This window comes from Callithrix jacchus, chromosome 4, assembly GCF_049354715.1.
Source record: "Callithrix jacchus isolate 240 chromosome 4, calJac240_pri, whole genome shotgun sequence".
Lineage (NCBI taxonomy): Eukaryota > Metazoa > Chordata > Mammalia > Primates > Cebidae > Callithrix > Callithrix jacchus.
The window spans coordinates 81,342,225-81,368,243 of NC_133505.1; the positions used below are offsets into that span (position 1 = coordinate 81,342,225).

Sequence of the window (26,019 nt, forward strand, 5' to 3'; positions counted from 1 at the left end):
ATCTCTGGAGGATCCTTGCTAACTGATGATGAAAATGAGGCCACTTAAATTTGCCTCTAGACTTTTTTGCGTTTATACCAAAGAAAGCCCATGTAATGCATGGTTGGAACAACTTCAATCCTTTTTTGAAACCCAGGTGGGATTTTATTGAACCTACAGAACAGGTGATACGGTCTATTTGAGGACTGCTTACTAATACTTGCTAATTTAATAATAGTTTGCATATGTAGAAGATTTTTGTTTTATTCTTTCTTTTACTGAAACCTGGTAATAAGGTTGTAGGAGATAGCTGCCTCTAAACCACTTTCAACTATTAGTGCCCATGTAACCTACTAAACTCAACCTGTTTGTATTTACCTAAATTGGCCTAGATCAATTTAACACATAACTTCGTGAATTTTCTCTATAAATTAACTTTTCCAGTTTACAAAGAAACCATTTCTCACCTTTTAATATTAATATCCTGATGATTTTCTCCCCAGATTTCACCTATATGCCCTCTAGTTTTACTGAGAAAATAGGTATAGTCAGCAAGTCCTACCCAGAGCAATTGGGAAAGAGGAAGAAATGAAAGGCATTGAAATAGGAAAAGAAGGCAACTTGTCTCTCTTCACTGATAGTATAATTATATACTGAGAAAACCCTAGACTTTGCCAAAAGGCTTCTGAGATAGATAAACAACTTCAGTAAAGTTTCAGGATACAAAATCAATATACAAAAACCAGTAGCTTTTCTGTATCCCCAAAGCATTCAAGATGAGTACCAAGTCAAGAACGTATTCTCATTTACAATAGCCATGCACACAACAATCAAGTATCTAGGAATACATCTAACCAAGGAGGTGAAAGATCTCTACAAAGAGAACTGCGGAACACTGCTTAAAGAAGTCAAAGATGACACAAACAAATGGAAAAACATTCTATGCTCATGGATGAGAAAAACTAATATCATTAAAATGGCCACACTTTCAAAGCACTTTACAGATTCAAGGCTATTTCTATCAAAATATCAATCTAATTTTTCACAGAACTAGAAAAACTATTATAAAATTCATATGGAACCCATAAACAGCCCAAATAGCCAAAGCAATTCTAAGTAAAAAGAACAAAGCCAGAGACATCACATTACCTGACTTCACGCTGTAAAGAGAGTAACCAAAACAGCATGGTACGGATACAAAAACAGACGTACAGACTGGAATAGAACACTCCATTAAAAAGTAGGCAAAAGAAACGAACAGACACTTCTCAAAGGAAGACATACAAACAACCAAGAAACATAGGAAAAAATGCTCCACATCACCTAATTAGAGAAGTGCACATCAAAACCACAATACGATATTATCTCATATCAGTCAAAATGGCTATTAGTAAAAAGTCAAAAACAACAATGCTGGTGAGACTGTGGAGAAATGGGAACACTTACACACTGTTGATGGGAATGCAAATTAATTTAGACACTGTGGAAATCAGTTTGGAGATTTCTCAAAGAACTTAAAACACAGCTACTATTTGACCCAGCAATCTCATTGCTGGGATTTTATATCCAAAAGAAAATAAGTCATTCTACCAAAAAGATACCCACACTTGAAAGTTCACCAGAACATTATTCAAAACAGCAAAGACATGGAATCACCCTAAGTGCCCATTTATAGTGGATTGGATTGGATAAAGAAAATGTGGTACATATATACTGTGAAATACTATACAGCAATAAAAAGAATGAAGTTATATCCTTTACAGCAACATGGATGCAGCTAGAAACCATTATCCCAAGTGAATCAATGTAGGAACAGAAAACAAAATACTGTATGTTGTCCCTTATAAAGGGAGGTATAATTCTGGGTACTCATAGGCATAGAGATGGTAACCATAGACACTGGGGAGTACTATAGGAGAGAGTGTGAGAGGGGGCCAATAGTTCAAAAACTAACTTCTGGATACTCTGCTCACTATTTTGGTGACAGGATCATTCCTATCCCAAACCTCAGCATCATGCAGTATACTCATGTGAGAAACATGCACTGCTATATCTAATATGAATTTGAAATTATTTAAAAAAAATAAGAAAATAAGTGTAATCAGAGGGACAGTCCTTCAGCTTTCCTCATCTTCCATCATCAACTGTTAACCATTAACCATCAACTATTAACTTAGATTTGGTGTTTATCATGTCTATGCATGTTTATATATACTAATGCAAAAACATATGTTTGTATTATTTTTATGCATTTTTTAATGTTAAATAAGTAATATATTGTACGTGTCATTTTACAAATTACTTCTTTGGTCAACATTATGTTCTTGAGATTTATTTATATTAATATATTAATTTATTCATTTCAATTTTGTTTAATATTTTATTAAATAACTCCTGTTGATTTTATTCTCTATTGATGGGTATTATACAAATTTCCATTGCTACCAATGATAAATGAGAAGTTCCTATTTCTCTACATTCATGCCAACACTTGAATTGTCAAACTTAAATTTTGCCAAACTGATGAGTTTAAAATGGTGTCTCACCATGATTTGAATTTGCGTTTCCCTATGTCTTAGTCTGTTCTCATGCTGCTATTAGGAAATACCTAATACAGGGTAACGTATAAAGAAAAAAGATTTAATTGACTCACAGTTCCATGTGGCTAGGGAGGCCTCAGGAAACTTAACAATCATGGTGGAAGGGAAAGAAAACACTCCCTTCTTCACAAGGCAGTAAGAGAGAGAAGTGCCAGCAGGAGAAATGCCAGATGCTTTTAAAACCATTAGATCTCATGAGAACTCACTCAGTATCATGAGAACAACATGGGTAACCCACCCCCATTATCCAATCACCTCCCACTAGGTCCCTCCCATGACATGTGAGGATTATGGGAATTGAAATTCAAGATGAGATATGGATGGTGACATGGCCACGCCATATTATTTCACCCCCAAATCTCATGTCCTCACATTTAAAAACATAATCATGCCTTTTCAACAGTCTCCTAAAGTCTTAGGTCATAAGAGCATTAACCCAAAGTCCAAGTCAAAAGTCGGAGACAAGGCAAGTCCTTTCTGCCTATGAGCTTGTAAAATAGAAAACAAGTCAGTTACTTCCGAGATTCAATGAGGATAGAGGCATTGGGTAAACACACCCATTTCAAATGGGAGAAATTGGCCGAAGCAAAAGGGCAATAGGCTCATGCAAGTCCGAAATCCAGTAGGGAAGTCACTAAACCTGAAGGTGCCAAAATGATCTTTGCATGTCTGACATCCAAGTCATGCGGATGCAAGAGGTGGGCTCCCATGGCCTTGGACAGCTCCACCCCTGTGGCTTTTCAGGGTACAGCCCCCCTTCCAGCTGCTTTCATGGGCTGGTGTTAAGTGCCTGTGGCTTTTCTAGGAGTACAGGGCAAGCTGTCATTGGATTTACCATTCTGGGGCCTGGAGGACAATGACTCTCTTCTCACAGCTCTACGAGGCAGTGGCCCAGTGGGGACTTTGTATGGGGACTCAGACCCCACATTTCCCTTTTACATTATCCTAGCAGAAGTTATCCGTGAGGGTTCTGCTCCTGTAGCACACCTGTGCCTAGACATCCAGGCATTTCCATACAACCTCTGAAATCTAGGTAGAGGTTCCCAACCTCAATTCTTGACTTCTGTGCACCCATAGGATCAACACCATGTGGAAGCTGTCAAGCTTGGGGGCTGCTAGCCTCTGAAGCAGTGGCCTGAGCTATAACTTGGCCACTTTTAGCCATAGGTTGGAGCAGCTGGGACTAAAGTCCTGAGGCTTCACAGAGAGTGTGGGGGTGAGAGAGGTCCTGGACCCAGCCCAGGAAAGCATTTTTTCACTCCTAGACTTCCAGGTCTGTGATGGAAGGGGCTGCCATGAAGGTCTCTGACATGCCCTGGGGACATTTTCCCCATTGTCTTGGTGATTAACATTTGACTCCGTGTTACTTAGGCACATTTCTGCAGCCAGCGTGAATTTCTTCCCAGAAAATTGGTTTTTCTTTTTGACTGCATTGTCCAGGCTCCAAATTTTTCAAACATATGCTCTGTCTTCTCTTGACTGTTTTGCTGCTTATAATTTTTTTTCCTGCTACGTACCCAAAATCATCTGTCTCAAGTTTAAAGTTTGACAGATCTCTAGGGCAAGGGTAAAAAGCCTCCAGTTTCTTGTTAAAACATAGAAAGTGTGACCTTTACTCCAGTTCCTAACAAGTTCCTCATTTCCATTTGAGACTACCTCAGCCTGGACTTCATTGTTCAAGTCACTATCAACATTTTGGTTAAAGACATTTAACAATTCTCTGGGAAGTCTCAACTTTCCCACATTTTCCTCTGAGCCCTTCTGAGCCCTCTTCAAACTGTTCCAACCTCTGCATGTTACCCAGTTCCAAAGTCGCTTCCACATTTTTGGGTATTCCTGTAGTAGCACCCAACTCCTGGTACCAATTTGCTGTATTAGTTGGTTCTTATGCTGCTATGAAGAAATACCTGAGACTAGATATTTATAAGAAAAAGAGGTTTAATTTATTCACAGTTTCATATGGCTGGAGAGGCCTCAGGAAACATAATCATGGTGGAATGGGAAGCAAATACTTCCTTCTTCACAAGGTAGCAGGAGAGAACTGCCAGCAGGGAAATGCCAGATGCTTATAAAACCATCAGATCTCATGAAAGCTCACTCACTATCAGGAGAACAGCATGAGGGAAATCACCCATGCCCCCAACCACTTCCCTCCAGGTCCGTCTCATGACATGTGGCAATTATGGAAACTGTAAGATGAGATTTGGGTGGGACATAGCCAAACCACATCATTCTGATATCTAGGAATATAGAACAGATTTTCATATGTTTATTGGTTTTGGTTTTTCTTTCTTTCAAATGGCCTATCCATATCTTTTGTCCATTTGCCTTAGCATTATGAATGAATCGCTCACCATTTCTCCACTGCCTTGTAATGCCATGTGTATCTTATATTGTTTCCTAGATCTCTATGTTGTTTCATGGGTTTGATATTTTACTTGTGTAATTCTCTTATTTACTGTAGTTTTGCAATAAATTTTGATATCTGATAGACCATATCTCCCAGTTCTTTCTTCAAAGTATTTGTCGAAATTTCTAGTTCTTTGTATTTCCATATTAATTTTAGGAACATTATGTCAAGATCATGAAAACCCTTAGGATATTTTCACTAAATTTTGTTTTGTGAAAATTTGTGGAAAAAATTGGACAGAATTGAAATATTTTTATCTTGAGTTTTATTATCCCTAAATGTGGCATATATTTCATTTCTCTCCAACTTATTCTTATCAGGCTTCTTTTCTCAACAATCCATTGAATCTGGTTTGATTGCCAGGATCATGAACAACCTCAGCTTGTCAATCCAGTGGCCACTTCTCTGTTTTTTTCTTGCTTGACTGTTCAGTAATCTGAAGGGTTTTCTACCAGCTCAGCATCTCTATAGTCTCAGTTTAGATGTTACCTCTTTAGAAAGTTATTTTTCCATTGTGCAATTTGTAGTTGACATACAGTGACTTCCTCTACATAACTTTGAATTCTTTTTTTTGCTCCTTCCCTCTCTCCTGTTTGAATTCTTTACACACCCATCATCTCTATCTAATATGACCTCTGTCAACATCCTGACTTATCTTACACCACTTTCTCTTTTGCTAATTGTTTTTTTTTTTCCTTTTTCCAATATGTCAAACTAGTCCTCAGGCTAGAGACATCCTACTTATTTTTCTCTCTGTCTAGAGCTCTCTTCTCTTAAAGATATTTGTGTGATTCTCTCCTCACTGGCTGTCACCTCCAAAGAGGACTTCCTTGAAAACACAGTCTGAAACTGCTCTCCAGTTATCACCACACAAACCCACTGTATTGTTTTAAAAGTTTGTCCTCTGATTGGAAATTATCCTGTTTTTGCATTTGCTTGTTTATTACTAATTTACCCTTAACCTCCTCCCACAGAATATATGCTACATAAGAGTAGTAACCTTTATTTTGTATATGTTAATACTCAGAACACTTCTTAGCCAAGAGTTGGTGTTCAACAAATATTTGGTGAATAAAATAAGCCACTCTATAGCCTAAGACTTATGAAATCCATAGTCATTTATTAAATGAAAACGCTGTTATCTGTGAACTGACAGGAAGAAAGGATGTAGGTCTCATGTCTAACAAAATAAATTATTATAGTTGACATATGGCCTTGATAAGTTAACAAATAATTGTTTACAAATAGATTTGAATAAATGAAATATAAATAATTATACTAGATGTGAAATAATTTTTTTTTTTTTTGAGACAGAGTTTCGCTCTTGTTACCCAGGCTGGAGTGCAATGGCGCAATTTCGGCTCACCGCAACCTCCGCCTCCTGGGTTCAGGCAATTCTCCTGCCTCAGCCTCCTGAGTAGCTGGGATTACAGGCACGCACCACCGTGCCCGGCTAATTTTTTGTAATTTTTAGTAGAGACGGGGTTTCACCATGTTGACCAGGATGGTCTTGATCTCTTGACCTCGTGATCCACCTGTCTCGGCCTCCCAAAGTGCTGGGATAACAGGCTTGAGCCACCGCACCCGGCCCGAAATAATTTTTAAATAAGAATGTATATATACACACACATAGGTAAGTTTTATATTTACTGTTTATACAAATAAGTGAAAAGATAAAAGATTAACAAAATTAAGATAAGGGCAGATTAACCCTTAAATAAAGTTAATACCCCAAACTCATGTAGAGTGATTGAAAAATTCATTTCTAAACATTCCAGCTGACCCTCCAAAAGTAAACTTTGATAAGTTACATGATTCATGTCCATGAGATAAAACAAGACAGTAGATCAGGAGAGACTGAAATGTTTTTGAAGCTGAATTCAGAGAGACTTCTTCCATGGTTTGTCACAACATAGTCTTTATCAATAATATTTGCATATCTAATAAGATGTGGAGTACCTTAGAGCTCTTCCTTATAACATTCCTCAATAAATACTGATATAATGCCCAAGGGCAGGTGAGTAATTGCTGCTATGAAATGAAACAATTATATAGCTTGGTTCTTCAGTGATCTGGTTCAGCAGAGTCTTGTAAGAATGACCATTTTTCTAAAAAGGATGGATGGAAAATTCTTCAGGAAACCCTGTGTGTCATTTTCACAAATGATCATATGATGGTATCAGGCAGAAGAAAATCTGAAGTTATATTTCTTGACAAGTACCGAGAGTACAGATATTTGTGTTGTTGTAAAAAACAACCCATGTGAAACAACTATTGGCTGACTTGAGAATAGGTTATCATTCTTTTATGAAAAGTGAAGCACCTAATGAGGATGTATTCCTGATTGAAAAGCTACCTCCTGAAAAAGAAAAATCAGGGCTCCTCTTACAAAGCAGTCCTGGTTCTGATCTGACAAAAGAATGAATAGGTAACTTACCCCAGAGTTACCTCTGCACCACAGGAAATGCCTACATACTCATAATCATACATCCTAGATGCATTCTTCACTGGGATCCTGAAGCTAAGGACAGGTCAGACGTATCACCACATATTCAGACTTAAGCAGTTTTAGATACTTTAGCTTTAGTTAGGCCCACAAGTACCTGGACCCTGGCCAAGGTGTTCTAACCTGGAATCAGGTCTTCCTAAGCAATATTAGCTCCTCCTGGTTTCTGCAGGCTCAGAGGTCTTCCTCTTTTTACAAAGACTCCTTGAATACTGCCTGGGTGGCACATTGTTTTCTCTGGTTATTACTATCTAACATTGGCTTGTTCATTCATTCAACAAATATTTATTATTCTTCACAGGGTATCACATCTTTAGGCACAAGGTAGTTATGTTTTGTGATTTCCATACCAAGCTGTATTGTTGTATAGGCAGTTGGGTAGACAAGTCTAAAGTTGAGTACAGGCCAGGGCCAGAGGTTTAGATGTAATTTTTGAAGCTTGAGGAATGGATGAGGTTATTTAGGAAGTGAGAATAGATGGATAGGGAGAATAATATTACCAAAGCCACATTTATTTTAAGCAACATTGAATGCTTGGCCTTAACAATGGGACCCTGATGGGTTTCTGCTTTCCCCCGCCTCTGCAGACTGTCAAGCACTTCTCTGCCCCAGCACCATTTTTTCTGCTTAAAATAGGCCTCAAAAGTCTTTAGAAATGAGTCACACTAGTCTTCTATCTTGGGTTAACTCATTTAATTGCTTTATTTGATACTTGCTGAACATACATGAGAAGACAGAGGACTGTGTAGCTCTTAAAACCCCAATTCAAATCTAGCACATTATATATGCATTTTTTTAGTTCCTCGTAGAATAATTCTCTATGATCATGTCCCCATTAGGACTTTTAGAGCAGGAAACCAGACTCATCAGAGAGTCTCTCTGGCCTATAAAAATTCTGAATTGTATACCTTTGTTGGGATCAAAAATTATACCCAAAAATATGACACTTTATAAATGCTGAACTGAAAAAGGGACCTCAAGTTCTCTCTTACTACATCCATCTCCTCTCCCACAGTGTTTCCCTCAAAGTATAGGATCCTCTGAAGTTCCCTTATCTAGAAAAAATCTGGATCCACTAAAGAAATAAACAATTACTTCTGGTCCCTTCCCTGACTTTTCATAAATTGAACTCATATCGCAGGAAGGAAGACTAAAATCTGTCAACAAACCTAGATGAACTTTTGTCATAAACCATTGTCTACTCTGTAGGCCAAGCATTGTCCAAGACCCCTGTGTGTTCTTCAAGCCCATTGAATTCTAGTAATTATTTATCTCCTCTTGAGTGACTTTCCCTTCTTCCCCTTGCCATAACCTGTATTGTCAGGATCCAAGCCCCCATTCTTTCTGTTTTTTTGTTTTTTCATTTTTCTTTCCATTTTTCTGTTTCTACATTTCTTCATTTTTATTTTGTATTTCAGTTGATTTTTGAGGGGAATGGGTGATGTTTGGTTATATGGATAAGTTCTTTAGTGGTGATTTCTGAGATTTTGCTACACCCATCACCTGAGTAGTATACACTGTACCTAATGTATAGCCTTTTATCTTTCATTTCCGTTTCACTCTTTCCTCTAAGTCCCCAAAGTCCATGTGTCTTGGAATTTGTGTCCTCACAGCTCAGCCCCTACTTATGAGTGAAAACATAGGATATTTGGTTTTCTATTCCTGAGTTACTTCACTTAGAATAATGGTCTCCAATTCCATCCAGGTTGCTGGGAATGCCATTATTTTATTTACTTTTATGGCTGAGTAGTATTCCATGTGTATATATATATAACACATTTGTTAATCCACTTCGTTGATGAGCATTTGGGCTGGTTCCATATTTTTGCAATCACAACTCATGCTGCTATAAACATGCATGTGAAAGCATCTTTTTTTTGTATAGTGACTTTTCCTCTGGGCAGATACCCAATAGTGGGATTGCTGGATCAAATGGTAGATCTACTTCTAGTTCTTTAAGGAATTTCCATTCTGTTTTCCATAGTCATTGTACTAGTTTACATTCCCTCTAGCAGTGTTCCCTATTCACCACATCCACACCAACATCCATTATTTTTTTATTTTTTGATTGTGGCCATTCTTGCAGGAGTAAGGTGGTGGTGCATTTTGGATTTGATTTGAATTTCCCTGATCATTAGTGATGTTGAGCATTTTATCATGTTTTTTGGCCATTTGTATATCGTTTTTTTAAATTGTACTTAGGTTCTGGGGTACATGTGCAGATCATGCAGGATTGTTGCATAGGTACATACATGGCAAGGTGGTTTGCTGCCTTCATTCCCCCATCACCTATATCTGATATTTCTCCCCTCGTAATCCCTCCCCAACCTCCCCACCCCAGCTGGCTTCTAATGCCCCCCAACTGACTGCAGTATGTGATACTCTTCTCCCTTTGCCCAAGTGTTCTAATTGTTCAACACCCACCTATGAGTGATAACATGCGGTGTTTGGTTTTCTGTTCTTCTGTCAGTTTGCTGAGAATCATGGTTTCCAGATTCATTTATGTCCCTTTGAAGGACATGAACTCATCGTTTTTTTATGGCTGTGTAGTATTCCATGGTGTGTATGTTCTTTTGAGAATTGTCTATTTACGTCCTTAGCCCACTTTTTGGTGGGATGGTTTGTTTTTTGCCTATTGATTTGTTTGAGTTCCTTGTAGATTCTGAATATCAGTCCTTTGTTGGATGCATAGTTTGGGGATATTTTCTCCTACTCTGTGGGTTATCTGTTTTATCTGCTGATTATTTCTTTTGCTGTGTAGAAGCTTTTTAGTTTAATTAAGTTCCATCTGTTTATCTTTGTGTTTTGGTTGCATTTGCTTTTGGGTTGTTGGCATAAAGTCTTTGCCTAAGCCAATGCTTAGAAGGGTTTTTTTTTTTGAAGTTATCTTCTAGGATTTTTATGGTTTCAGCTCTTAGATAAGTTTTTGATGCATCTCAAGTTAATTTTTGTATAAGGTGAGAGATGAGGGTCAAGTTGCAATCTTCTACATTGGACTTGCTGTTTTTCTCAGCACCATTTGTTGAATAAGGTGTCCTTTCCCACTTTTTGTTTTTGTTTGCTTTGTCAAAGATCAGCTGACTTAAGTAAATGGCTTTATTTCTGGGTTCTTTATTCTGTTCCATTGGTCTACATGCCTATTTTAATACCAGTACCATGCTGTTTTGGTGACAACAGCCTTACAGTGTAATTGGAAGATGGGTGATGTGATGCCTTTGGATTTGTTTTCTTTTTGCTTAGTCTTGCTTTGGCTATGCATGCTCTTTTTTGGTTCTTTATGAATTTTAGGATTGTTTTTTCTAGTTCTGTGGAGAATGATGATGGTATTTTGATTGGAATTTCATTGAATTTGTACATTGTTTTTGGCAGTATGGTCATTTTCACAATATTGATTCTACCCATCCATGGTCATGGGATGTGTTTCCATTTCTTTGTATCATCTATAATTTCTTTTAGCAGTGTTTTGCAGTTTTCCTTCAGGAGGCCTTGCACCTCTTTAGCTAGATTCATTTCCAAGTTTTTTTTTCCCAGCTGTTGTATAAGGGATTGAGTTCTTGATTTGATTCTCAGCTTGGTTGCTGTTGATGTATAGCAGTGCTACTGGTTCGTATACATAGATTTTATATTCTGAAACTTTACTAAATTTTTATTTTTCAGATCTAGGAGCTTTTGGGTGAGGCTTTAGGGTTTTTTTGGTGGTTTTTATTTGCATTTCCCTGATCATTAGTGATGATTATATGTTTCCTAGGTATGTGATTATATCATCAGTGAACAATGACAGTTTAATTTCTTACTGATTTCCATGCCCTTTATTTATTTATTTTTTCTTGTCTAATTGCTCTGACTAGGACTTCCAGTACTATGTTGAATATAAATGGTGAAAGTGGGCATCCTTGTTTTGTCCCAATTCATAGGGGGAATACTTTCAGCTTTCCCCCATTCAGTATAATGTTAGTTATGGGTTAGTCATAGATGGCTTTTATTACCTTAAGGTATGTCCCTTCTATGCCAATTTTGCTAAGGGTTTTGATTATAAAGAGATGCTAAATTTTGTCAAATGCCTTTTTTGCATCTACTGAGATGATTATGTGATTTTTCTTTCTAATTCTATTTGTGTGGTGTATCACATTTGTTTACTTGCATATATTAGACAATCCCTGCATCCCTGGTATGAACCCAATTGCTCATGTTGGATTATTTTTCTGATATGCTGTTGGATTCTGTTAGCAAGTGTTTTGTTGAGAATTTTTGCATCTATTTGTTTATCAGGAATTTTGGTCTGTAGTTTTTTTTTTTTGTTATGTCCTTTCCTGGTTTTGGTATAAAAGTTATATGGGCTTCATAAATGATTTAGGGAAGAGTTCCTCTTTATCTGTTTTTGGAGTATTGTCAATAGGATTGGTACCAATTCTTCCTTGAATGTCTGATAAAATTCAGAGATTCATCTATCTGTTCCTGGACTTTTTTTGTTTTTGGTAATTTTTAAATTACCATTTCAGTCTTCTTATTTACTATTGGTCTATTCAGAGTTTCTATTTCTTCTTGGTTTAATCTGTATATTTTTAGAAATTTATTCATCTCTTCTAGGTTCTCTAATTTGTGCATGTGAAGGTGTTTATAGTAGCCTTGTATAAACTTTTGTATTTCTGTGATATTGGTTGCAATATCTCTTGTTTCATTCCTAATTGAGCTTATTTGGATATTATTTCTCCTTTTCTTGGTTAATCTTGCTAATGATCTATCAATTTTATCTTTTTAAAGAACCGGCTTTTTGTTTTATTTATCTTTGTGTTTTTGTTTTGTTTCAATTTCACTTAGTTCTGCTCTGATCTTTGTTATTTCTTTCTTCTGTTGGGTTTGGGGTTGGTTTGTTCTTGTTTCTCTAGTTCCTTGATGTGTGACCTTAGATTGTCTGTTTGTGGTCTTTCAAACTTTTTGAAGTAGGCATTCAATGCTATAAACTTTCTTCTTAGCAACGCTTTTGCTGTATCCCAGAGTTTTTGATAGGTCATGTTGAAGAGGGAGACCCAGGCTTCTCAGATCAACTTCCCCTTTGGCTATCATGCTGCATTTCAATAGAAGAAAAGGCGCCTCCGGTTTTACCTTTCTACATGTGACAGGCTAGGCCTTGGGGAAACTCTCCAGAAGGCACTATTTTTACTTAAAACAAGATCAAACCAGAAACCTTTTCATATGTGATTTCTGAAACTGTAAGCCAAAACCTTTTCACATGTGAGTCCTAAAACTATGAACCTAAGATTCTTCCGTGTAACATCTAAAGTATAAGCCTATATAAAGGCAGAACCTTCCTTTGTTAGAGGAGCTGGGTTTTCATCAAATTACTGCCTGGTCTCCCAGCCGAATAAACTCCTCGCTCCTTTAGTCGTGTTCGAGAGATCCGTTTCCTGTGGCTGCTCCTGCTACAGTGTTACTACTGTCATTCATTATGAGGGTCCCTTTTGGAGTTGATTTCCAGTTTTATTCCACGGTGGTCTGAGAGAGTACTTATAATTTCAATTTTCTTTGATTTATTGAGACTTGTTTTGTGTCCTGTCATATAGTCTATCTTGGAGAATGTTCCATGTGATGATGAGTAGAATGTATATTCTGCAATTGTTGGGTAAAATGTTCTGGAAATACGTGTTAAGCCCATTTGTTCTAGGGTATAGTTTATGTCCACTGCTTCTTTGTTGACATTCTGTCTTCATGCCCTGTCTAGTGCTAGTGGAGTATTGAAGTCCCCCAGTATTATTGTGTTGCTGTGTATCTCATTTCTTAGGTCTAGTAGTAATTGTTTTATAAATTTGGGAGCTCCAGTGTTTGTTAGGTGCATATATATTTAGGACTGATATTTTCCTTTTGGACTAGTCCTTTTGTCATTGTAAAAGTTTGTCTTTGTCCTTTTAAGCTCTTGTTGCTTTAAAGTTTATTTTGTCTGATATAAGAATAGTTACTTCTGCTTGCTTTTGGTGTCGGTTTGCATGGAATATCTTTTCCACTTAAGTTTATGTGAGTCCTTATGTGTTAGGTGAATCTTTTGAAGACAGCAGATACTTGGTGGATTCTTATCCATTCTGCCATTCTGTATCATTTAAGAGGACCATTAACCCATTTACATTCAATGTTAGTATTGAGGTGTGAAGTACTATTCTATTCATTGTGCTAGTTTTTGCCTGAATATCTTTTTTTTTTTTTATTCTTTTTTCCTTGTGTTACTGTTTTGTAGATCCTGTGAAATTTATGCTTTAAGGAGATTCTACTTTGGTAGGTTTCAAGGATTTGTTTCTAGATTTATAGCTCCTTTTAGCAGTTACTGAAGTGCTCATGTCCCCATTCTTTCTGTAACCCCAAGGCAATATATAAGTTTCTGTACCCCACTGGAGGTGTTGGGTCTTTATTCTGAAGGCTCCAAAGTATACAGGTTAAAAAATTTGTATGCCTTTTCTCCCATAAATCTAATTTTTGTGTGATAATTTTTCAGTGAAACTTCAGGGGGCCACAGTAAACATTCTCTTTGGCCCTTATACCTTTTTAACTGCTCTTCCAATTATTTGATGAATAATTGAGGAGAGCTTGCTCCTTGTTTTCCTATTTACCAATAGTGAGCGAACTATCATCTCTTTAAGACATGTAGTCTGAAGTGTACACTGACCCTCATGTTCTTCTCTAACATAGGGCAAAGCTCCACATAGAACAATTTCTATTTTGTCAGCATCCAATCAGGTATGAGAATATACTGTAGAAGAAAGTTGTTGAGCATGGTGGAAGACACTTTATGGAAGTGTAAAGAGTGTGCCAAAACAGTTTTAAGTGGTGTTTGCTTTGGCAATACATATAATGAAATTGAAATGATACAGAGAGGATTAGAGTGGCCCCTGCATAAGGATGACATGAAAACTCTTGAAGAGTTTGATATTTTTATGTAGATTCTAAACCTATGACTTACTGGCATCCCTGAAAGAGTAAGAGAGAGCAAGTAACTTGGAAGACATATTTGAAGATATAGTCTCATATTATACAATCCAACAAAGCCTGAGAAACATAGTTATTAGATTATCCAAGGTCCACAATAAAGAAAAAATATTAAAGGCAGCTAAACAGAAGGGGAAAATCACCTACAAGGGAATCTCATCAGGCTAACATTGGAGCTTTCAGCAGAAATACTACAAGCCAGAAGAGATTGGAGGTCTACAATTAGTATACTTAAAAGAAATTTAAAACAAGAATTTTATATTCAACGAACTGAATGTCATAATCAAAGGAGAAATACAATTCTTTCAGACAAGCAAATACTAGGGGAATTTGTTACCATCAGGCCTGACCTGCCTTACATCAGGTCCTAAAGGGAGTGCTAAACAAGGAAATGAGAGACGGTTACCAGCCACCACAAAAATGCACTTAGGTATGTAGACATTGACAGTATAAAGAAACTACACAATCAAGTCTACATAACCACCAGCTAACAGCATGAGGATAGGATCAAATTCACACATATCAATAGTAGCCTTGAATGTAAATGGGATAAATGCTCCACTTAAAAGGTGCAGAATGACAACTTGGACAAAGAAAAAAGACCTAATCATATACTGTCTACAGGAGATCCATCTCACATGCAGTGTCAGCTTTAGGCTCAAAAAAGGATGGAGAAAGATTTATCAAGCAAATGAAAAACAGAAAAGAGCAGGACTTGCTATTTTTATTTCAGATGAAACAAACTTTAAAGCAACAAAGGCAATAAAGAACAAAGGAAGGCATTGCATAATGATAAAAATTCAATTCAACAAGAAGCCTTAATTATCCTAAATATATATATATACTCTCAGCACTAGAGCACCCAAGCTAATAAAACAAGTTCTTAGAGAACTACAAAGAGACTTAGATGAACACACAATATTAGTGAGAGCCTTCAATACCCCACTGAAAGTATTAGCGAGATTATTAATGTAAAAAACTAACAAAGATACTTAAGATATAAACTTGAAACTTAACCAAATGGGCCTAACAGACATCTACAGAACTGGACTCACTGAACAAGAGAATATACACTCTTCTCATCTGCACATGACACATACTCTAAAACTGACCACATGGTAAGTTATAAAACAATTCTCAACAAATGCAAAAACCAAAATCATAGCAACCACACTCTTAGACTGCAGCACAATAAAAACAGAAATCAATACCAAGAAGATCTCTCAAAGCCATATTTTTACAAGGAGGTTAAATAATCTGCCCTTGAATGACTTTTGGGTAAACAATGAGATTAAGATAGTGATATGATGTGGCTCTGTGTCCCCACTTCAATCCCATCGTAATTTGTACTCCCACAATTCTTATGTGTTATAAGAAGGACCTGGTGGGAGATAATTGACTTATGGGGGCAGTTCCCCCATATTGTTCTCATGGTAGTGAATAAGTCTCATGAGATCTGATGATTTTATCAGGGTTTCTGATTTTACATCTTCCTCATTCTCTTTGCCTGCTGCCATCCATGTAAGATGGAACTTGGTCCTCCTTGCCTTCTGCCATGATTGTGAGACTTCGCCATTCAGCCACGTGAAACTAAGTACAAATAAACCTTTTTAGTTTGTAAATTACCCAGTCTTGCATATGTCTTTATCAGCAGCATGAAAATGGACTAATACAGGCTGAAATTAAGAAATTCTTTGAAACTAATGAAAACAAAGAGACAACATAATAGAATCTGAGTCATGGCTAAAGCAGTGTTGAGAGGAAAATTTATAGTGCTAAACATCCACATCAAAAAGTTGGAAAGAGCTGAAATTAACAACCTAACATCACACTTAGAGGAACTAGAAAAACAAGAGCAAACAAATCTCATAGCTAGCAGAAGACAAGAAATAACCAAAATCAGAGCTGAACTGAATGAAATGGAGCTGAGAAAAACCATACGAAATAATTAGCAAAACCAAAATTTGGCTCTTTGAAAGACTAAAATTGATAGACTGCAGGCTAGACTAATAAAGGAGAAAAATGATCAGAATAAGCACAATTAGAAATGACAAAGGGAACATTACCGCCAACCCCACAGAAATAACAAAAAAACTCCATCTATTACAAACACCTCTATGCATACAAACTAGAAAATTTAGGAGATTATGAATAAATTCCTGGAAACATACAGTCTCCTAAGATTGAACCAGAAAGAAATAAAAACCCTAAACAGACCATTAATGAGTTCCAAAATTGACTCAGTAATAATAAGTTTATAAAAAGAAAAAGCCCACCAACCAGACAGATTCACAGTTAAATTCTATTAGACATATAAAGTAGAGCTGGTACCAATCCTACTGAAACTATTGCAAAAAAATTGAAGAGAAAGGACTACTGCATAACTCATTCTATGATGCCAGCATCATTCTGATACCAAAACCTTCCAGTGACACAACAAAAAAAAAAAGAAAATGAAAGCAAATAACCCTGATGAACATAGATGCAAAAATCATCAACAAAATACTAGCAAATCAAACCTAGCAGTATATCAAAAAGTTAATCTACCATGATCAAGTATGCTTTATTTCTGGGATATGAGGTTGGTTTAACATATGCAAATCAATAAATGTGATTCATCACATAAACAGAACTAAAAAAAAAAAAAAACCCAATCATCTCAATAGAAAGCAAAGGCTTTCAGTGAAATTTAACATCTCTTCATGCTAAAACCCCTGAAAAAACTAGGCATTGAAGGACTATACCTCAAAATGATATGAGCCATCTATTACAAACCCACAACCAACATCATACTGAATAGGGAAAAGCTGGAAGCATTCATTTCTTTTGACAACTGGAACAAGACAAGGATTCCCACTCTTGCCATTGCTATTCAATATAGTACTGGAAGTGCTAAAAAGAGCAATCAGCAAGAGAAAGAAATAAAAGATCCAAATAGCAAGAGAGGAAGTCAGACTATTTCTCTTCACAGACAATATAATTCTGTACCTAGACAACCCCATGGTCTAACTTCCAAAGGTTCTTATATTGGAAAACAGCTTCAACAAAGATTTTGGATACAGAATCAATGTTGAAAAATCAGTAACATTTCTATACATCAGGACCATCAATGAGAGTCAAATCAAGAACAAAATTCCATTTACAGTATCTGTAAAAAGAACAAAATACCTAGGAACACAGCTAACCAGGGAGGTGAAAGATGTCTACAAACAGAGCTACAACATGCTGCTAAAAGAAAGCAGAACTGACACAAACAAATGAAAATAATATTTCATGGTAATGGATTGGAAAAATCATTATCATTAAAATGGCCACACTTTCCAAAGCAACTTACAGATTCAATGCTATTTCTATCAAACTACCAATGACATTATTCACATAATTAGAAAAAAACTATTCTAAAATTTATATAGAATAGAAAAAAAAGCCCAAATAGCTGAAAAAATCCTAAGAAAAAGAACAAAACCAGAAGCATCACATTACTTGACTTCAACCTATACTACAAGGTGATGGTGGCCAAAACAGCATAGTACTGATACAAAAACAGACACATAGACTAATGGAACAGAATACAGAAACCAGAAATAAAGCCACACGCCTATAACCATCTGATCCTCAACAAAGCTAACAATAACAACCAATGAGGAAAAGACTCCTTTGCAATAAATGGTGCTAGAATAACTGACAAGCCATATGCAGAAGATTAAATCTGGACTTATTCCCTTCACTGTACACAAAAATCATCTCAACATAGATGAAAGACTTAAATGGAAAATCTAAAACTTTAAAAATTCCAGGAGAAAACCTAGAAAATGCCATCTTGAATATCAGCCTTGGCAAGGATTTTGTAACTAAGACTTCAAAAGCAAATGCAACAAAAACAAAAATTGGCAAGTGGGGCTTACTTAAACTAAATAAATGCACAGCAAAAAAACTATCAATAAACAGGGAACCTACAAAATGGGAAAAATATTTGCAAACTATGCTGCCAACAAAGGTCTAAAATCCAAAATCTATAATGATCTTGGATTAACAAGCACATAGCAACCTCATTTTAAAATGAGCAAAGTACATGAACAGGCACTTTTTAAAAGAAGACATACATGTGGCCAACAAGCATATAAAAAATTCTCTACACTGCTAATCATCAGAGAAATGCAAATTGAAACCACAATGAGATATAATCTCAGGCCAGTCAGAATGGCTATTATTAAACATCTAAAAAATAACAGATGCTGGGGATTCACAGTTGTGGAGAAAATGGACTGTTTATATACTATTGGTGGGAATGTAAATTAGTTCAGCCACTGTGGAAAGCAGTTTTGAGATTACTCAAATAATTTCAAATGGAAGTATCATTTGACCCAGCAATCCCATTACTGGCTGTATAACAAAAAGAATTAAATTGTTTTACTGTAAAGACACTGTCATGTATATGTTCATCATAGCACTATTCACAATAGCAAAGACAAGGAATCAACCTAGATGCCCATCAGTAGTGGGCTGAATAAAGAAACTTTGGTACATATACCCCATTGTGTACTCTGTAGCCATAAAAAATGAAATCAACCCCTTTTCAGCAACATGGTTGGAACTTGAGGCCATTATCCAAAGTGAATTAATGCAGAGACAGAAAACTAAATACCACATCTTCACTTTCAAGTGGAAGCTAAATATTGAGTACATTAGGACACAAAGAAGGGAACAGTAGACACTGGGCCCACTTGAGAGTTCAGGGTGGGAAGAGAGTGATGGAAAAATATACCTACCAGGAACTGTGCTCAGTAGCTGGGTGATAAAATAATCTGTACACCAAACCTCCATGAAATGAAATTTACCCATGTAATGAACCTGCATATATACCTCATGAACCTAAAATAAAAATTAGAAAAAAAAAATACTTTAAAAATAAAAACTCTCAAAAAACAACCAACCAACTAACCAACCAACCAACCAACCAACCAACCAACCAACCAACCAACCAAACCTTTTATAAGTGGAGCATTGACCATGTGGTGAACCCTGTTTTTGTTTCCTGTCATTTAATCCGGTGGTCCTTAGTGGGGATGTTATCGCCCTCTGCAGGCATTGTAAAAATTTGCAGAAATATTTCTGGTGTCACAGGGATTTGAGAGTACCATTGCTATTCAGTGGGATGCTAGACTTCCTTTAAGGTGAAGGACAGTCCCACATAATGAAGAACTGGCTCACATACATGTCTGTAATGTTCTGTGGCTATTCCTATAGGCAAAATCTCGTTTTTATAATTTTTCAAGCTTAGAGCCTACTTTTGCTTTGCATATAAACAGAAAATAATTTTTGAATGATTTGAAGATAGTGACATTTTCAAGAGCACGTCTGTCACATAAATTGAAGGAAGATTGTATTCCATTTTGTTTGGAACCTTATCAAGAACTTTTCACTACCAACAACTTTTTTTTAATTGCATTTTAGGTTTTGGGGTACATGTGCAGAACATGCAAGATAGTTGCATAGGTACACACGTGGCAGTGTGATTTGCTGCCTTCCTCCCCTTCACCCACATCTGGCATTTCTCCCCATGCTATCCCTCCCCAGCTCCCCCCCCGCTTTCCATCCTCTATTCCCCCCAATAGACCCCAGTGTGTAGTGCTCCCCTCCCTGTGTCCATGTGTTCTCATTGTTAAACACCCACCTATGAGTGAGAACATGTGGTATTTCATTTTCTGTTCTTGTGTCAGTTTGCTGAGAATGATGTTCTCCAGATTCATCCATGTCCCTACAAAGAACACGAACTCATCATTTTTGATTGCTGCATAATATTCCATGGTGTATATGTGCCACATTTTCCCAGTCCAGTCTATCATTGATGGGCATTTGGGTTGGTTCCAGGTCTTTGCTATTGTAAAGAGTGCTGCAATGAACATTCGTGTGCATGTGTCCTTATAGTAGAATGATTTATAGTTCTTTGGATATATACCCAGTAATGGGGTTGCTGGGTCAAATGGAATTTCTATTTCTGGATCCTTGAGGAATGGCCACACTGTATTCCACAATGTTTGAACTAATCTACACTCCCACCAGTAGTGTAAAAGTGTTCCTATTTCACCACATCCTGTCCAGCATCTTCTGTCTCCAGCTTTTTTAATGATTGCTATTCTAACTGGTGTGAGATGGTATCTCAAGGTAGTTTTGATTTTCATTTCTTTAATGAGCAGTGATGATGAGCATTTTTTCATATGTTTGTTGGCCTCATGTATGTCTTTTTTGCTTTAAAGTCTATTTTATCAGAGATGAGAATTGCAATTTCTGCTTTTTTTTGCTCTCCATTTGCTTGGTACTTCTTCTTTCATCCTTAATTTGGAGCCTTTATGTATTTTTGCATGTGAGATGGGTTTCCTGGATACAGCACATCGATGGGTTTTGGCTTTTTATCCAATTTGCCAGTCTGTATCTTTTGATTGGCCCATTTAGCTTATTTACATTTAGGGTTAATATTGTTATGTGTGAGTTTGATACTGCCATTTTGATGCTAGCTGGCTGTTTTGCCCATTAGTTGATGCAGATTCTTCATTTTGTTGATGCTCTTTAGCATTTGATATGTTTTGGAATGACTGGTACTGGTTGTTCCTTTCTGTGTAGTGACTCCTTTAGGAGCTCTTGTAAAGCAGGCCTAGTGGTGACAAAATCTCTGAGTACTTGCTTGTTCGCAAAGGATTTTATTTTTCCTTCACTTCTGAAGCTCAGTTTGGCTGGATATGAAATTCTGGGTTGAAAGTTCTTTTCTTCAAGGATGTTGAATATTGGCCCCCACTCTCTTCTGGCTTGTAGAGTTTCTGCCGAGAGATCTGCTGTGAGTCTGATGGGCTTCCCTTTGTGGGTGACCCGACCTTTCTTTCTGGCTGCCCTTAGCATTTTCTCCTTCATTTCAACCCTGGTGAATCTGACGATTATGTGCCTGGGGTTGCTCTTCTTGTGGAATATCTTTGTGGTGTTCTCTGTATTTCCTGGACTTAAATATTGGCCTGCCTTGCTAGGTTGGGGAAATTTTCCTGGATAATATCCTGAAGAGTATTTTCCAGGTTGGATTCATTCTCTTTGTCACATTCAGGTACACCTATCAAATGTAGATTAGGTCTCTTTACATATTCCCACATTTCTTGGAGACTTCGTTCCTTCCATTTTGTGCTTTTTTCTCTAATCTTGGCTTCTCGTTTTATTTCATTGAGTTTATCTTCGACCTCTGATATTCTTTCTTCTGTTTGATCAATTCGGCTGTTGAGACTTGTGCATGCTTCACGAAGTTCTTGTTTTGTGTTTTTCAGCTCCATCAGTTCACTCATATTCCTCTCTAAGTTGTCCATTCTTGTTATTCTTTCCTTAAATCTTTTTTCAAGATTCTTAGTTTCTTTCTGTTGAGTTAAAACATGTTCTTTTAGCTCATGGAAGTTTCTCATTACCCACCTTCTGAAGTCTGATTTTGTCATTTCATCACACTCATTCTTCGTCCAGCTTTGTTCCCTTGCTGGTGAGAGGTTGTGGTCCCTTGTAGGATGTGAGGTCTTCTCGTTTTGGGTGTTTTCCTCCTTTTTGCACTGGCTTCTTCTCATCTTTGTGGATTTATCCACCTGTAATCTGAGTAGTTGCTGACTTTTCGATTGGGTCTCTGAGTGGATGTCCAGATTGTGGATGATGAAGTATTTTTGTTTCTTAGTTTTTCTTCTAACAGTCTGACCTCTCTGCTGTAGGACTGCTGAGGTCCACTCTGAGCCCTGCTCGCCTGGGGAACACCTGTAGCAGCTGCAGAACAGTGAGGGCTGCTACCAGTTTCTTCTTCTGCTAACTTTGTCCCAGAATGATGCCTGCCAAATGTCAGTCTGATCAGTCCTTTGTGAGGTTACTCTTTGGATATATGGGGGTCTGGGAGCTTCTTGAGGAGACAGTCTGTACTTTATAGGAGCTCAAGTGCTGAGCTGTGAGCTCTGTTGTTCATTCAGTGCTGCTAGGCAGGTATGTTCAAGTCTGCTGTAGCAGAACTCATAAAGTTTCTTTTTTTCCCTCAGGCGCCCTGTCTTGGGGAGTTAGGGCTTTATTTATGAGTATCTGTTGCACTGTCCTGCCCAGCAAGGAAGCAGTCTAGTCACTGCCCGCCTGCAGAGGCTATGCTGAGTTGCTCTGGGCTCTGCCCTGCTGTCATGGGCTCCGCCCTGCTACTGTGTGTAATTCCGTGTAGTCCTGTTTATCTGGGTGTGCTTATAACTGCCGTGGTGATGGTGGCCCGCCTCTGTCATGGCAGACTCTCTCTTTTATGGCGGGCTGCCTCGGCAATGGCAGGCTTCATCAGCAATGGCAGACTACCTCTGTAGGGGTGGAGTGCCTCAGTAATGGTGTATGCCCCTCTTCCACCGAGCTGCATCATCCTGGGTTCAGCTGTGCTTGCCATGAAACTCTCAACCCTGAGCATTTCCAATTGCTGTTTTGTTTGTTTTTGTGGGGGTGGGACCTGTCGGGCCTGATCACCTGGCTCCCTGCCGTAGAGCCCCCCTTTTTTTAAAGTTGAATGGTTGCCTCTCTCAGCAAGCAAAAGGGGTATTCCAGTCACCTACTGAGAGGGTGCCGGGATCTGTGTGATTTCCCATATGGTGACCCACTGTGCCAGCTGAAACAATGTCGCTGCCTGGGAATCTCCTTGCCTGGCTTACTGTTTAAGTCCCGTTTAATCAGATGAATGTGCTAGTCTGCCTTCCCAAATCTCAAATTGCCAATTTAACAGGGCAACAAGACCAGTGTATTTTGTATGGAGTGCCGATGCGCTGTGGCGCTGGCTGAAACAGCCATGCCGTCCAACACAGTAGTGCTGGTGGCCCATGGGGCGCCTACCCCTGGGAATCTCCTGGTCTGTGGGCAATAAAGATCCATCTGGAAATGTGGCATCCACTCACCCTCTGCGCTTTCACTGGGAGCTGCAATCCTGAGTTCCTATAGCGCCATCTTCTCCTTCTACCAAGAACTTTTACTTCATGTCCCTGGCTCCACTTCATGACTTGTGGTTATAGTTGCTGCCTTAATTGTGGTAATACCATGTATATGTGTCATGATGGAGCCATTTAATGAATCTTCTAGAATAATCATGTCTAAGCATTTACTTATTGATACATACTTTTTAATAAATTACTTTTCATTTCTTCTTTATATTAAAGTGTCTTGATTGGTAGCATTATATATGCATTTCAATTCAAGATATTTAAGAGGAGGTGAAAAAATATTTGTAATAGGGAGTGTGTTGGATTTAGAACTATTGATTTATCCTCAAGACAGCCCCATGATGTGGACAGTTATGGTTTTCTCCATTTTCAGATCAGAAAACAAGCAAGTAGCCCAGGTCGCATAACTGGTAAGGTAGGAAGTCAGGGTTTGGACTGAACATTGTGGATTTTAGCGCTACACTCTTAACACTGTTTTTCTTCTTCCTATCGCAGAAGGCCATTAGAAACATCAGACAAAACAAGGACAGAATTCTAGTAATGTCTTAAGAGTTAGGGAGTGAATGGTTTTGAAAATGCAGATCCATGCAGAATCTCCATGCAGAGTGGCTTGTACCAAGACTGGCAAGGGTAACTGAGAGACTTAATGGCCACTCCACTTGTTCCAAGTAAAGGCAAGATGGCCTCCTGATGCTCATTCTGAATAAGTAGCAAGAGTAGAGCTGAGTAGACTGCCAATTCAAGTTTCCCCAGGGTTGCAATGGTCTCTTCATTTTCCCCAGGAAAAAAGGAATGAATCACTCACTGATAGTTTTGAACACATAGCCGTGTTCCTGCCACACCCCTACTGGAATCTACATTATTCAGTGAGACACTCAACATTTAGTTTTCTGTTTGTTTGTTTTTTGAGATGGAGTATTGCACTGTTGCCCAGGCTGGAGTACAATGGCACAATCTTGGCTCACTGCAACCTCCGCCTTCTGGGTTCAAGCAATTCTCTTGCCTCAGCCTCTTGAATAGCTAGCAAGAGACTCTTGCTGGATCCATGAGGGGTGGAGTCTCAAAGGTAGGAGTTTCCTGGCTCCACCCCTCCATCTGGGAGTGTAAAGTTTTTTGTTTAGGTTTTCACGTGCTGGCTAGGTGAAAAAATCCAGGTGGGCTTCTTTGTCCAAAATGCCTGCCAAAAGCTCTGGGAGGAGAAGGCTTTGCTGTGGACCAAGCAGCCAATCCAGTTTCAGAATCAAAGATTAATCACTCCAGGGGAAGTTTGAAAGAACTCCTCTCATTGGATGAGAACATGAATGGGGAGGGAATAACTAAAGGGTTAAAATCCTGCTGCTCTCTCCCTATACATCATTTCTTTGGATCCCCTCACATGGCAATGTGAGAGCTGTCTCTCCTTTCTCTCTCTCTCTCTCTGCCTAATAAATCACTCTCTGCAAAACTCTTTGGGTCCATGATATTTATTCAGACGGCAAACTTACCATGCCTCTGGGGCCCCTTTCCCCATTCTTTGGGGTTAGAGAGGCCAAGAACCTCAAATTGCGGAATTGGGAGCATCTTCAGGATACCCTCATGCTCCCCCCTTACATCTTTGCAAGCCAGCCAAGAGAACATCAGACTTCATAGTGGTGAGTGGTATTGGACCCCTTTCACTTACTAATCTGTACTTTTGCTATCAGATCCCTTTTGCTTGCTGTTTTGTTCTTCCATTGCTTTTAAATTTGTTAAGAAGGTAAGGACTGGGCACAGTGGTGGAGGCAAGGCCGGGCAGGTGCCACCTGCAAAATGCCGTTGGCTGGGCCTGCGTGGGGCTGTGTGCAGTGGTGGAGGCAAGGACTGGTGGGTGCCACCTGTAGGAAGCAGGTGGCTGGGCCTGTGTGGGGCCACACATCTTGGTGGCAGTGGCTGGGCATGGGTGGCTAATGCGGCAGCCACCTATACAAGCCATACCTAGCCTTTCAGAATCATAGTCTGCAGTCTAAAGCCATGGGTGTCAGTTTTTCTCTGAACTAGTTTCCTTTTCTTGCTGTTCTTTCTTTGGGCCAAGCTGAGGGCTGGCTGAAGGAAAGAGTGAGGTCCTGAACTCTCAGCATGGCCCAGTTGAGGTTGGTGGCCCTGCTTAAACCTCTGAAGGAAAAGCTGCCTATGCAAGCTACACCCAGCCTTCCAGGCCCCAACCTCTTGGGTCCAGATTTCCATAAGGCAAACTGCTTCCTGGCTCTTTCCTTTAAGATATCTCCTACATGTGAGGACCTCCTACAATGCACAGGGCCAGTTCCTGTAGTCCGCAGTGCTAGATTATGTCCTAACAGAGACCTAGTCTATCAGTGGGTCTGGGAGGCTATAAGACAGTGTGTTTTTTTGTCACCCGCAATTTCCCAATCCAACTGAGTGGTGCCAGAATCTAATGACGTACAACTTGTCTTGCCTAGGATCGGCTCTTCGTATGGCAGAACTTCTCCATCTAGAATACCATAGTCAGACTGGGCCCAAGCCTCAAATAGTTAATTACAGGCCCCACAACCCTAGGGCATATTTTTATAATGGAAAGTGGGGTGTGGGAGAAGGCCTGGGTCCGGAGGGCAT

General features: G+C 38.5%; 1 long non-coding RNA gene and 1 other non-coding gene across 2 annotated transcripts in view; both read left to right on the forward strand.

The window, feature by feature from the left end:
- LOC128931788 (uncharacterized) overlaps positions 1-26,019 on the forward strand; it is an 88,209-nt gene that overhangs the window by 50,911 nt on the left and 11,279 nt on the right. The window lies entirely within an intron of this gene.
- LOC118153265 (U6 spliceosomal RNA) lies at positions 14,309-14,415 on the forward strand. The gene has a single exon (XR_004742522.1). It is a non-coding gene; the product is annotated as a U6 spliceosomal RNA (small nuclear RNA).